Below are 13179 nucleotides of genomic sequence, written 5' to 3'. Positions count from 1 at the left end.
CTGGGGCTCTCTCGTGCCGTCCCTGGGGGGGGTGCGTCACCTGGGTGGGTTGATTCACTGTTGTGGTCGGCCTGTCTGGGTTCCCCCCCCCTTGGGTTGTACCGTGTCGGAGATCTTTGTGGGCTATACTCGGCCTTGTCTCAGGATGGTAAGTTGGTGGTTGAAGATTTCCCTCTAGTAGTGTGGGGGCTGTGCTTTGGCAAAGTGGGTGGGGTTATATCCTTCCTGTTTGGCCCTGTCCGGGGGTGTCCTCGGATGGGGCCACAGTGTCTCCTGACCCCTCCTGTCTCAGCCTCCAGTATTTATGCTGCAGTAGTTTATGTGTCGGGGGGCTAGGGTCAGTTTGTTTATCTGGAGTACTTCTCCTGTCCTATTCAGGTGTCCTGTGTGAATCTAAGTGTGCGTTAATTCTCTCCTTCTCTCTTTCTTTCTCTCTCTCGGAGGACCTGAGCCCTAGGACCATGCCCCAGGACTACCTGACATGATGACTCCTTGCTGTCCCCAGTCCACCTGGCCATGCTGCTGCTCCAGTTTCAACTGGCCTGGGCCCTAGGACCATGTCCCAGGACTACCTGACATGAGGACTCCTTGCTGTCCCCAGTCCACCTGGCCATGCTCCTGCTCCAGTTTCAACTGTTCTGCCTTACTATTATTCAACCATGCTGGTCATTTATGAACATTTGAACATCTTGGCCACGTTCTGTTATAATCTCCACCCGGCACAGCCAGAAGAGGACTGGCCACCCCACATATGCTCTCTCTAATTCTCTCTTTCTTTCTCTCTCTCGGAGGACCTGAGCCCTAGGACCGTGCCCCAGGACTACCTGACATTATGGCTCCTTGCTGTCCCCAGTCCACCTGACTGTGTTGCTGCTCCAGTTTCAACTGTTCTGCCTTATTATTATTTGACCATGCTGGTCATTTATGAACATTTGAACATCTTGGTCATGTTCTGTTATAATCTCTACCCGGCACAGCCAGAAGAGGACTGGCCACCCCACATAGCCCGGTTCCTCTCTAGGTTTCTTCCTAGGTTTTGGCCTTTCTAGGGAGTTTTTCCTAGCCACCGTGCTTTTACACCTGCATTGTTTGCTGTTTGGGGTTTTAGGCTGGGTTTCTGTACAGCACTTTGAGATATCAGCTGATGTACGAAGGGCTATATAAATAAATTTGATTTGATTTAAATAATGAATAGATACTGAATAGATACCGAATAGATACTGAATAGATACCGAATAGATACTGAATAGATACTGAATAGATACCAAATAAATACTGAATAGATACCGAATAGATACTGAATATATACCGAAAAGATACCGAAAGATACTGAATAGAATAGATACCGAATAGATACTGAATATATACCGAATAGATACCGAATAGATACTGAATATATACCGAATAGATACCGAATAAATATTGAATAGATACTGAATAGATACCGAATAGACACTGAATAGATACCGAATAGATACTGAATAGATACTGAATAGATACCGAATAGATACCAAATAAAAACTGAATAAATACTGAATAGATACCGAATAGATACTGAATAGATACTGAATAGATACCGAATAGATACCGAATAGATACTGAATAGATACTGAATAGACACCGAATAAATATTGAGTAGATACTGAATAGATACCGAATAGATACCGAATAGATACTGAATAGATACTGAATAGATACCGAATAAATACTGAATAGATACCGAATAGATACCGAATAGATACTGAATAGATACTGAATAGATACCGAATAAATACTGAATAGATACCGAATAGATACCGAATAGATACTGAATAGATACTGAATAGATGCTGAATAGATACCGAATAGATACTGAATAGACACCGAATAAATACTGAAGAGATACTGAATAGATACCGAATAGATACTGAATAGATACTGAATATATACAGAATAGATACCGAATAGATACTGAATATATACCAAATAGATACCGAATAAATATTGAATAGATACTGAATAGATACCGAATAGATACTGAATAGATACTGAATAGATACCGAATGGATACTGAATAGATACCGAATAAATACTGAATAAATACTGAATAGATACCGAATGAATACTGAATCAATACTGAATAGATACCAAATAGATACTGAATAGATACCGAATAGATACTGAATAGATACCGAATAGATACTGAATAGATACCTAATAGATATTGAATAGATACTGAATGGATACCGAATAGATACTGAATAGACACCGAATAGATACTGAATAGATACCGAATAGATACCGAATAGATACTGAATAAATACTGAATAGATACCGAATAGATACTGAATAAACACTGAATAGATACCGAATAGATACTGAATAGATACCGAATAGATACCGAATAAATGTTGAATAGATACTGAATAGATACCGAATAGATACCGAATAGATACTGAATAGATACTGAATAGATACCGAATAAATACTGAATAGATACCGAATAGATACCGAATAGATACCGAATAGATACTGAATAGATACTGAATAGATACCGAATAGATACCGAATAGATACCGAATAGATACCGAATAGGTACTGAATAGATACCGAATAGATACTGAATAGATACCGAATAGATACTGACTAAATAATGAATAGATACTGAATAGATACCGAATAGATACTGAATAGATACCGAATAGATACTGAATAGATACTGAATAGATACCAAATAAACACTGAATAAATACTGAATAGATACCGAATAGATACTGAATATATACCGAATAGATACCGAATAGATACTGAATATATACTGAATAGATACCGAATAAATATTGAATAGATACTGAATAGATACCGAATAGACACGGAATAGATACTGAATAGATACCGAATAGATACTGAATAGATACTGAATAGATACCGAATAGATACCAAATAAAAACTGAATAAATACTGAATAGATACCGAATAGATACTGAATAGATACTGAATAGATACCGAATAGATACCGAATAGATACTGAATAGATACTGAATAGACACCGAATAAATATTGAATAGATACTGAATAGATACCGAATAGATAGTGAATAGATACTGAATAGATACCGAATAAATACTGAATAGATACCGAATAGATACCGAATAGATACTGAATAGATACTGAATAGATACCGAATAAATACTGAATAGATACCGAATAGATACCGAATAGATACTGAATAGATACTGAATAGATGCTGAATAGATACCGAATAGATACTGAATAGACACCGAATAAATACTGAAGAGATACTGAATAGATACCGAATAGATACTGAATAGATACTGAATAAATATTGAATAGATACTGAATAGATACGGAATAGATACTGAATAGATACTGCTTCACTAAGTTCAGTCAGACTTAGGAGAGACATGAACGTCAGAACATACACTGGCAGAAACTCCCTCTTACTTTAAAACACATCCAGAGTGTGAAAGGAACTTCTGCTGAAATCATTTTCATGAATAGAAAGCAGCTATGAGGAAGTACACACCACATCCCACGAGGCTTTGATAACAATCGTATCCTGCTGTTGGGAGTGACACAATACCAGGAAAGCAGAGCTTCACAGTACGGCAGATAACCTTAACAGTATTCAAATACCACACAACAGGATAAACAATGGCTGAACCAGACAGCCTGTGTCAGGTAAGCCTTGCAAATGTAAAGAAAGAGACAGAAGGAGAAGAGAGAGGAGGAGAACGGTAGAGAGAGGAGGAGAAAGGTAGAGAGAGGAGGAGAAAGGTAGAGAGAGGAGGAGAAAAGTAGAGAGAGGAGGAGAAAGGTAGAGAGAGGAGGAAAAAGGTAGAGAGAGGAGGAGAAAGGTAGAGAGAGGAGGAGAAAGGTAGAGAGAGGAGAGAGAGGAGGAGAAAGGTAGAGAGAGGAGGGAGGAGAAAAGTAGAGAGAGGAGGAGAAAGGTAGAGAGAGGAGGAGAAAGGTAGAGAGAGGAGGAGAAAGGTAGAGAGAGGAGGAGAAAGGTAGAGAGATGAGGAGAAAGGTAGAGAGAGGAGGAGAAAGGTAGCGAGAGGAGGAGAAAGGTAGAGAGAGGAGAGGAGAAAGGAAAGAGAGAGAGGAGGAGAAAAGGTAGAGAGATGAGGAGAAAGGTAGAGAGATGAGGAGAAAGGTAGAGAGATGAGGAGAAAGGTAGAGAGATGAGGAGAAAGGTAGAGAGATGAGGAGAAAGGTAGAGAGAGGAGGAGGAGAAAGGTAGAAAGAGAGGAGGAGAAAGGTAGAGAGAGGAGGAGAAAGGTAGAGAGATGAGGAGAAAGGTAGAGAGAGGAGAGGAGAAAGGTAGAGAGAGGAGGAGAAAGGTAGAGAGAGGAGGAGAAAAAGGTGAGAGAGAAAGAGAGGAGGAGAAAGGTAGAGAGATGAGGAGAAAAAGGAGGAGAAAGGTAGGAGAGGAGAAAGGTAGAGAGATGAGGAGAAAGGTAGAGGATGAGAAAGGTAGAGAGCGGAGGAGAAAGGTAGAGAGATGAGGAGAAAGGTAGAGAGATGAGGAGAAAGGTAGAGAGATGAGGAGAAAGGTAGAGAGATGAGGAGAAAGGTAGAGAGATGAGGAGAAAGGTAGAGAGATGAGGAGAAAGGTAGAGAGATGAGGAGAAAGGTAGAGAGAGAGAGAAATGAGGAGAAAGGTAGAGAGATGAGAGATGAGGAGAAAGGTAGAGAGATGAGGAGAAAGGTAGAGAGAGGAGTAGAGAAAGAAAGTAGAGAGAGCGGAGGAGAAAGGTAGAGAGATGAGGAGAAAGGTAGAGAGGAGGAGAAAGGTAGAGAGATGAGGAGAAAGGTAGAGAGATGAGGAGAAAGGTAGAGAGATGAGGAGAAAGGTAGAGAGATGAGGAGAAAGGTAGAGAGATGAGGAGAAAGGTAGAGAGATGAGGAGAAAGAGAAAGAGAGCGGAGGAGAAAGGTAGAGAGATGAGGAGAAAGGTAGAGAGATGAGGAGGAGAAAGGTAGAGAGATGAGGAGAAAGGTAGAGAGATGAGGAGAAAGGTAGAGAGATGAGGAGAAAGGTAGAGAGCGGAGGAGAAAGGTAGAGAGATGAGGAGAAAGGTAGAGAGCGGAGGAGAAAGGTAGAGAGATGAGGAGAAAGGTAGAGAGCGGAGGAGAAAGGTAGAGAGATGAGGAGAAAGGTAGAGAGAGCGGAGGAGAAAGGTAGAGAGATGAGGAGAAAGGTAGAGAGCGGAGGAGAAAGGTAGAGGAGAGAGATGAGGAGAAAGGTAGAGAGATGAGGAGAAAGGTAGAGAGATGAGGAGAAAAGAGAGTGAGGAGAAAAGGTGAGGAGAAAGTAGAGAGGAGGAGAAAGGTAGAGATGAGGAGAAAGGTAGAGAGGAGGAGAAAGGTAGAGAGATGAGGAGAAAGGTAGAGAGATGAGGAGAAAGGTAGAGAGATGAGGAGAAAGGTAGAGAGATGAGGAGAAAGGTAGAGAGATGAGGAGAAAGGTAGAGAGATGAGGAGAAAGGTAGAGAGAAAGGTAGGAGGAGAAAGGTAGAGAGATGAGGAGAAAGGTAGAGAGATGAGGAGAAAGGTAGAGAGAGGAGGAGAAAGGTAGAGAGATGAGGAGAAAGGTAGAGAGCGGAGGAGAAAGGTAGAGAGATGAGGAGAAAGGTAGAGAGATGAGGAGAAAGGTAGAGAGAGAGAGATGAGGAGAAAGGTAGAGAGATGAGGAGAAAGGTAGAGAGATGAGGAGAAAGGTAGAGAGATGAGGAGAAAGGTAGAGAGATGAGGAGAAAGGTAGAGAGATGAGGAGAAAGGTAGAGAGATGAGGAGAAAAGGTAGAGAGATGAGGAGAAAGGTAGAGAGAGGAGGAGAAAGGTAGAGATGAGGAGAAAGGTAGAGAGAGGAGGAGAAAGGTAGAGAGTAGAGAGAGATGAGGAGAAAGGTAGAGAGAAAGGTAGAGAGAGGAGGAGAAAGGAGAGATGAGGTAGAGAGATGAGGAGAAAGGTAGAGAGCGAGAGGAGAAAGGTAGAGAGATGAGGAGAAAGGTAGAGAGATGAGGAGAAAGTAGAGAGAGAGGAGAGAAAGGTAGAGAGAGGAGGAGAAAGGTAGAGAGATGAGGAGAAAGGTAGAGAGAGGAGGAGAAAGGTAGAGAGAGAGAGAGATGAGGAGGAAAGGTAGAGAGATGAGGAGAAAGGTAGAGAGCGGAGGAGAAAAAGAGAATAGGAGAGAGGAGGAGAAAGGTAGAGAGAGGAGGAGAAAGGTAGAGAGAGAGAGATGAGGAGAAAGGTAGAGAGATGAGGAGAAAGGTAGAGAGAGAAAGGTAGGAGGAGAAAGGTAGAGAGATGAGGAGAAAGGTAGAGAGATGAGGAGAAAGAGTAGAGAGATGAGGAGAAAGGTAGAGAGCGGAGGAGAAAGGTAGAGAGAGAGGAGATGAGGAGAAAGGTAGAGAGATGAGGAGAAAGAGAGAGATGAGGAGAAAGGTAGAGATGAGAGAGAAAGGTAGAGAGATGAGGAGAAAGGTAGAGAGATGAGGAGAAAGGTAGAGAGAGGAGGAGAAAGGTAGAGAGATGAGGAGAGGAGAAAGGTAGAGAGAGGAGGAGAAAGGTAGAGAGAGGAGGAGAAGAGATGAGGAGAAAGGAGAGATGAGGAGAAAGGTAGAGAGCGGAGGAGAAAGGTAGAGAGATGAGGAGAAAGGTAGAGAGAGGAGGAGAAAGGTAGAGAGAGGAGGAGAAAGGTAGAGGAGAGGAGGAGAAAGGTAGAGAGATGAGGAGAAAGGTAGAGAGATGAGGAGAAAGGTAGAGAGAGAGATGAGGAGAAGATGAGGAGAAAGGTAGAGAGATGAGGAGAAAGGTAGAGAGATGAGGAGAAAGGTAGAGATGAGGAGAGGAGAAGATGAGGAGAAAGGTAGAGAGGAGGAGAAAGGTAGAGAGAGGAGGAGAAAGGTAGAGAGAGAGAGATAGAGAGAGGAGGAGAAAGGTAGAGAGAGGAGAAAGGTATGAGGAGAAAGGTAGAGAGAGGAGGAGAAGAAAGGTAGAGAGATGAGGAGAAAGGTAGAGAGATGAGGAGAAAGGTAGAGAGAGATGAGGAGAAAGGTAGAGAGAGGAGGAGAAAGGTAGAGAGAGGAGGAGAAAGGTAGAGAGAGGAGGAGAAAGGTAGAGAGATGAGGAGAGGTAGAGAGCGGGAGAAAGGTAGAGAGATGAGGAGAAAGGGTAGAGATGAGGAGAAAGGTAGAGATGAGGAGAAAGGAGAAAGGTAGAAGTAGAGGAGGAGAAAGGTAGAGAGAGGAGGAGAAAGGTAGAGAGAGGAGGAGAAAGGTGAGGAGAAAGAGAGAGGAGGAGAAAGGTAGAGAGAGGAGAGAAGGAGAGAGAGGAGGAGAAAGGTAGAGAGAGGAGGAGAAAGGTAGAGAGAGGAGGAGAAAGGTAGAGAGAGGAGAAAGGTAGAGAGAGGAGGAGAAAGGTAGAGAGAGGAGGAGAAAGGTGAGGAGAGGTAGAGAGATGAGGAGAAAGGTAGAGAGAGGAGGAGAAAGGTAGAGAGAGGAGGAGAAAGGTAGAGAGAGGAGGAGAGAAGGTAGAGAGAGGAGGAGAAAGGTAGAGAGAGGAGGAGAAAGGTAGAGAGAGGAGGAGAAAGGTAGAGAGAGGAGGAGAAGGAGGAGAAAGGTAGAGGTGAGGAGAAAGGAGAGAGAGGAGGAGAAAGGTAGAGAGAGGGAGGAGAGAAGGAGGAGAAAGGTAGAGAGAAAGGAGGAGAATGAGGAGAAAGGTAGGTAGAGAGAGGAGAAAGGTAGAGAGAGGAGAAAGGTAGAGAGAGGGAGAAGGTAGAGAGAGGAGGAGAATGGTGAGGAGAGAGAGGAGGAGAAAGGTAGAGAGAGGAGGAGAAAGGTAGAGAGCGGAGGAGAAAGGTAGAGAGATGAGGAGAAAGGTAGAGAAAGAGAGAGGAGAAAGGTAGAGAGAGGAGGAGAAAGGTAGAGAGAGAGGAGGAGAAAGGTAGAGAGATGAGGAGAAAGGTAGAGATGAGGAGAAAGGTAGAGAGATGAGGAGAAAGGTAGAGAGATGAGGAGAAAGGTAGAGAGATGAGGAGAAAGGTAGAGAGATGAGGAGAAAGGTAGAGAGATGAGGAGAAAGGTAGAGAGATGAGGAGAAAGGTAGAGAGATGAGGAGAAAGGTAGAGATGAGGAGAAAGGTAGAGAGATGAGGAGAAAGGTAGAGAGAGGAGGAGAAAGGTGAGGAGAGAGAGGAGGAGAAAGGTAGAGGATGAGGAGAAAGGTAGAGAGGAGGAGAAAGGTAGAGAGATGAGGAGAAAGGTAGAGAGAGGAGGAGAAAGAGTGAGGAGAAAGGAGAGAGGAGAAAGGTAGAGAGATGAGGAGAAAGGTAGAGAGATGAGGAGAAAGGTAGAGAGATGAGGAGAAAGGTAGAGAGATGAGAGATGAGGAGAAAGGTAGAGAGATGAGGAGAAAGGTAGAGAGATGAGGAGAAAGGTAGAGAGCGGAGGAGAAAGAGAGATGAGGAGAAAGGTAGAGAGAGGAGAGAAAGGTAGAGAGATGAGGAGAAAGGTAGAGAGAAAGGTAGAGAGATGAGGAGAAAGGTAGAGAGGAGAAAGGTAGAGAGATGAGGAGAAAGGGAGAAAGAGAGATGAGGAGAAAGAGAGAGAGGAGGAGAAAGGTAGAGAGATGAGGAGAAAGGTAGAGAGTAGAGAGGAGGAGAAAAGAGAGATGAGGAGAAAGGTAGAGAGATGAGGAGAAAGGTAGAGAGAGAGATGAGGAGAAAGGTAGAGAGATGAGGAGAAAGGTAGAGAGAGAGGAGATGAGGAGAAGAGAGGAGAAAGAGAGAGATGAGGAGAAAGGTAGAGAGAAAGGAGGAGAAAGGTAGAGAGATGAGGAGAAAGGTAGAGAGATGAGGAGAAAGGTAGAGAGATGAGGAGAAAGGTAGAGAGATGAGGAGAGGAGAAAGGTAGAGAGATGAGGAGAAAGGTAGAGAGATGAGGAGAAAGGTAGAGAGATGAGGAGAAAGGTAGAGAGAGCGGAGGAGAAAGGTAGAGAGAGAGAGGTGAGGAGAAAGGTGAGGAGAAAGTAGAGAGAGGAGAAAGGTAGAGAGATGAGGAGAAAGGTAGAGAGATGAGGAGAAAGGTAAGGTAGAGAGAGGAGAAAGGTAGAGAGAGGTAGGAGAAAGGTAGAGAGATGAGGAGAAAGGAGAGAGATGAGGAGGTAGAGATAGAGAGAGAAAGGTAGAGAGATGAGGAGAAAGGTAGAGAGAGGAGGAGAAAGGTAGAGAGATGAGGAGAAAGGTAGAGAGATGAGGAGAAAGGTAGAGAGATGAGGAGAAAGGTAGAGAGAGGAGGAGAAAGGTAGAGAGATGAGGAGAAAGGTAGAGAGATGAGGAGAAAGGTAGAGAGAGGAGGAGAAAGGTAGAGAGATGAGAGAAAGGTAGAGAGAGGAGAGAAAGGTAGAGAGATGAGGAGAAAGGTAGAGAGAGGAGGAGAAAGGTAGAGAGAGGAGAGATGAGGAGAAAGGAGAGATGAGAGAGATGAGGAGAAAGGTAGAGAGAGAGAGATGAGGAGAGAAAGGTAGAGAGATGAGGAGAAAGGTAGAGATGAGGAGAAAGGTAGAGAGAGAGAGATGAGGAGAAAGGTAGAGAGATGAGGAGAAAGGTAGAGGAGATGAGGAGAAAGGTAGAGAGAGGAGAGGAGAAAGAGAGATGAGGAGAAAGGTAGAGAGAGAGAGAGGTGAGAGGAGAAAGGTAGAGAGATGAGGAGAAAGGAGAGATGAGGAGAAAGGTAGAGAGATGAGGAGAAAGGTAGAGAGATGAGGAGAAAGGTAGAGAGATGAGGAGAAAGGTAGAGAGATGAGGAGAAAGGTAGAGAGATGAGGAGAAAGGTAGAGAGAGGAGGAGAAAGGTAGAGAGATGAGGAGAAAGGTAGAGAGATGAGGAGAAAGGTAGAGAGAGGAGGAGAAAGGTAGAGAGAGGAGAAAGGTAGAGAGGAGGAGAAAGGTAGAGAGATGAGGAGAAAGGTGAGGAGAAAGGTAGAGAGATGAGAGAGAGTAGAGAGAGGAGAAAGGTAGAGAGATGAGGAGAAAGGTAGAGAGAGGAGGAGAAAGGTAGAGAGAGGAGGAGAAGAGGTAGGTAGAGAGAGGAGGAGAAAGGTAGAGAGAGGGAGGAGAAAGGTAGAGAGAGGAGGAGAAAGGTAGAGAGGAGGAGAAAGGTAGAGAGAGGAGGAGGAAGGTAGAGAGAGGAGGAGAAAGGTAGAGAGAGGAGAAAGATGAGGAGAAAGGAGAGAGATGAGGAGAAAGAGATGAGGAGAAAGGTAGAGATGAGGAGAAAGGTAGAGAGAGGAGGAGAAAGGTAGAGAGAGGAGGAGAAAGGTAGAGAGAGGAGGAGAGAAAGGTAGAGAGAGGAGGAGAAAGGTAGAGAGATGAGGAGAAAGGTAGAGAGATGAGGAGAAAGGTAGAGAGATGAGGAGAAAGGTAGAGAGGAGAAAGGTAGAGGAGAGGAGAAAGGTAGAGAGATGAGGAGAAAGGTAGAGATGAGGAGAAAGGTAGAGAGATGAGGAGAGGAGAAATGAGGAGAAAGGTAGAGATGAGGAGAAAGGTAGAGAGTGAGGAGAAAGGTAGAGAGATGAGGAGAAAGAGTAGAGATGAGGAGAAAGGTAGAGAGATGAGGAGAAAGGTGAGAGATGAGGAGAAAGGTAGAGAGATGAGGAGAAAGGTAGAGAGATGAGGAGAAAGGTAGAGAGATGAGGAGAAAGGTAGAGAGATGAGGAGAAAGGTAGAGAGATGAGGAGAAAAGAGATGAGGAGAAAGGAGAGAGAGGAGGAGAAAGGTAGAGAGATGAGGAGAAAGGTAGAGAGATGAGGAGAAAGGTAGAGAGATGAGGAGAAAGGTAGAGAGATGAGGAGAAAGGTAGAGAGATGAGGAGAAAGGTAGAGAGATGAGGAGAAAGGTAGAGAGATGAGGAGAAAGTAGAGAGGTGAGGAGAGAGAGAGGAGAAAGGTAGAGAGATGAGGAGAAAGGTAGAGAGATGAGGAGAAAGGTAGAGAGATGAGGAGAAAGGTAGAGAGGAGGAGAAAGGAGGAGAGAGAGAGAAAGGTAGAGAGAGGAGAAAGGTAGAGAGATGAGGAGAAAAGAGATAGAGAGATGAGGAGAAAGGTAGAGAGATGAGGAGAAAGGTAGAGAGATGAGGAGAAAGGTAGAGAGATGAGAGAGAAAGGTAGAGAGATGAGGAGAAAGGTAGAGAGATGAGGAGAAAGGTAGAGAGATGAGAGAAAGGTAGAGAGAGGAGGAGAAAGGTAGAGAGAGGAGGAGAAAGGTAGAGAGATGAGGAGAAAGGTAGAGAGAGGAGGAGAAAGGTAGAGATGAGGAGAAAGGTAGAGAGAGAGAGATGAGGAGAAAGGTAGAGAAATGAGGAGAAAGGTAGAGAGATGAGGAGAAAGGTAGAGAGAAAGGTAGAGGAGAAAGGTAGAGAGATGAGGAGAAGAGATGAGGAGAAAGAGAGAGGAGAGAAAGGTAGAGAGATGAGGAGAAAGGTAGAGAGATGAGAGGAGGAGAAAGGTAGAGAGAGGAGGAGAAAGGTAGAGAGAGGAGGAGAAAGGTAGAGAGAGGAGAAAGGTAGAGAGATGAGGAGAAAGGTAGAGAGATGAGGAGAAAGGTAGAGAGAGGAGGAGAAAGGTAGAGAGAGGAGGAGAAAGGTAGAGAGATGAGGAGAATGAGGAGAAAGGTAGAGAGAGAGGAGAAAGGTAGAGAGATGAGGAGAAAGGTAGAGAGATGAGGAGAAAGGAGGAGAGAAAGGTAGATGAGGAGAAAGGTAGAGAGATGAGGAGAAAGGTAGAGAGATGAGGAGAAAGGTAGAGAGATGAGGAGAAAGGTAGAGAGAGAGGAGGAGGAGAAAGGTAAGGTGAGGAGAGAGAGATGAGGAGAAAGGTAGAGAGAGATGAGAGGAGAAAAGAGAGTGAGGAGAAAGGTAGAGATGAGGAGAAAGGTAGAGAGATGAGGAGAAAGGTAGAGAGATGAGGAGAAAGGTAGAGATGAGGAGAAAGGAGAGAGATGAGGAGAAAGGTAGAGATGAGGAGAAAGGTAGAGATGAGGAGAAAGGTAGAGAGATGAGGAGAAAGGTAGAGATGAGGAGAAAGGTAGAGAGATGAGGAGAAGGTAGAGAGATGAAGGTAGAAGATGAGGAGAAAGGAGAGAGGAGGAGAAAGGTAGAGAGAGGAGAAAGGTAGAGAGATGAGGAGAAAGGTAGAGAGAGGAGAGAAAGGTAGAGAGATGAGGAGAAAGGTAGAGAGATGAGGAGAAAGGTAGAGAGATGAGGAGAAAGGTAGAGAGATGAGGAGAAAGGTAGAGAGATGAGGAGAAAGGTAGAGAGAGATGAGAGAGGAGGAGAAAGGTAGAGAGATGAGGAGAAAGGTAGAGAGAGGAGGAGAAAGGTAGAGAGATGAGGAGAAAGGTAGAGAGATGAGGAGAAAGGTAGAGAGATGAGGAGAAAAAGAGATGAGGAGAAAGTAGATGATGAGGAGAAAGGTAGAGAGAGGAGAGATGAGGAGAAAGGTAGAGAGAGGAGGAGAAAGGTAGAGAGAGGAGAAAGGAGAAAGGTAGAGAGATGAGGAGAAAGGTAGAGATGAGGAGAGGAGAAATGGAGAGAGAGATGAGGAGAAAGGTAGAGGAGAGGAGAAGGTAGAGAGAGATGAGGAGAAAGGTAGAGGTAGAGAGGTAGAGGAGGAAAGGTAGAGATGAGGAGATAGAGAGAGGAGAGAAAGGTAGAGAGATGAGGAGAAAGGTAGAGAGATGAGGAGAAAAAGAGTGAGGAGAAAGAGGAGGAGAAAGGTAGAGAGATGAGGAGGAGAAAGGTAGAGAGATGAGGAGAAAGGTAGAGAGATGAGGAGAGAGAGGAGGAGAAAGGTAGAGAGATGAGGAGATAGAGAGAGAGGAGAAAGGTAGAGATGAGGAGGAGAAAAGAGGATGAGGAGAAAGGTAGAGAGAGAGGGAGGAGAAAGGTAGAGAGATGAGGAGAAAGGTAGAGAGGAGGAGAAAGGTAGAGAGATGAGGAGAAAGGTAGAGAGAGGAGGAGAAAGGTAGAGAGATGAGGAGAAAGGTAGAGAGAGAGAAATGAGGAGAAAGGTAGAGATGAGGAGAGAGATGAGGAGAAAGGTAGAGAGATGAGGAGAAAGGTAGAGAGATGAGGAGAAAGGTAGAGAGAGAGGAGAAAGGTAGAGATGAGGAGAAAGGTAG

At 44.4% G+C, this 13179-nt stretch overlaps 1 protein-coding gene across 1 annotated transcript in view; it reads right to left on the bottom strand.

Moving 5' to 3' along the window:
* Positions 1-13179, bottom strand: part of LOC124033682 (genetic suppressor element 1-like) — a 482977-nt gene that overhangs the window by 313132 nt on the left and 156666 nt on the right.

This window comes from Oncorhynchus gorbuscha, linkage group LG04 (assembly GCF_021184085.1).
Source record: "Oncorhynchus gorbuscha isolate QuinsamMale2020 ecotype Even-year linkage group LG04, OgorEven_v1.0, whole genome shotgun sequence".
Lineage (NCBI taxonomy): Eukaryota > Metazoa > Chordata > Actinopteri > Salmoniformes > Salmonidae > Oncorhynchus > Oncorhynchus gorbuscha.
The sequence above is the reverse complement of the archived record's forward strand: the minus strand, read 5'-3'. Positions and strand labels throughout refer to the sequence as shown.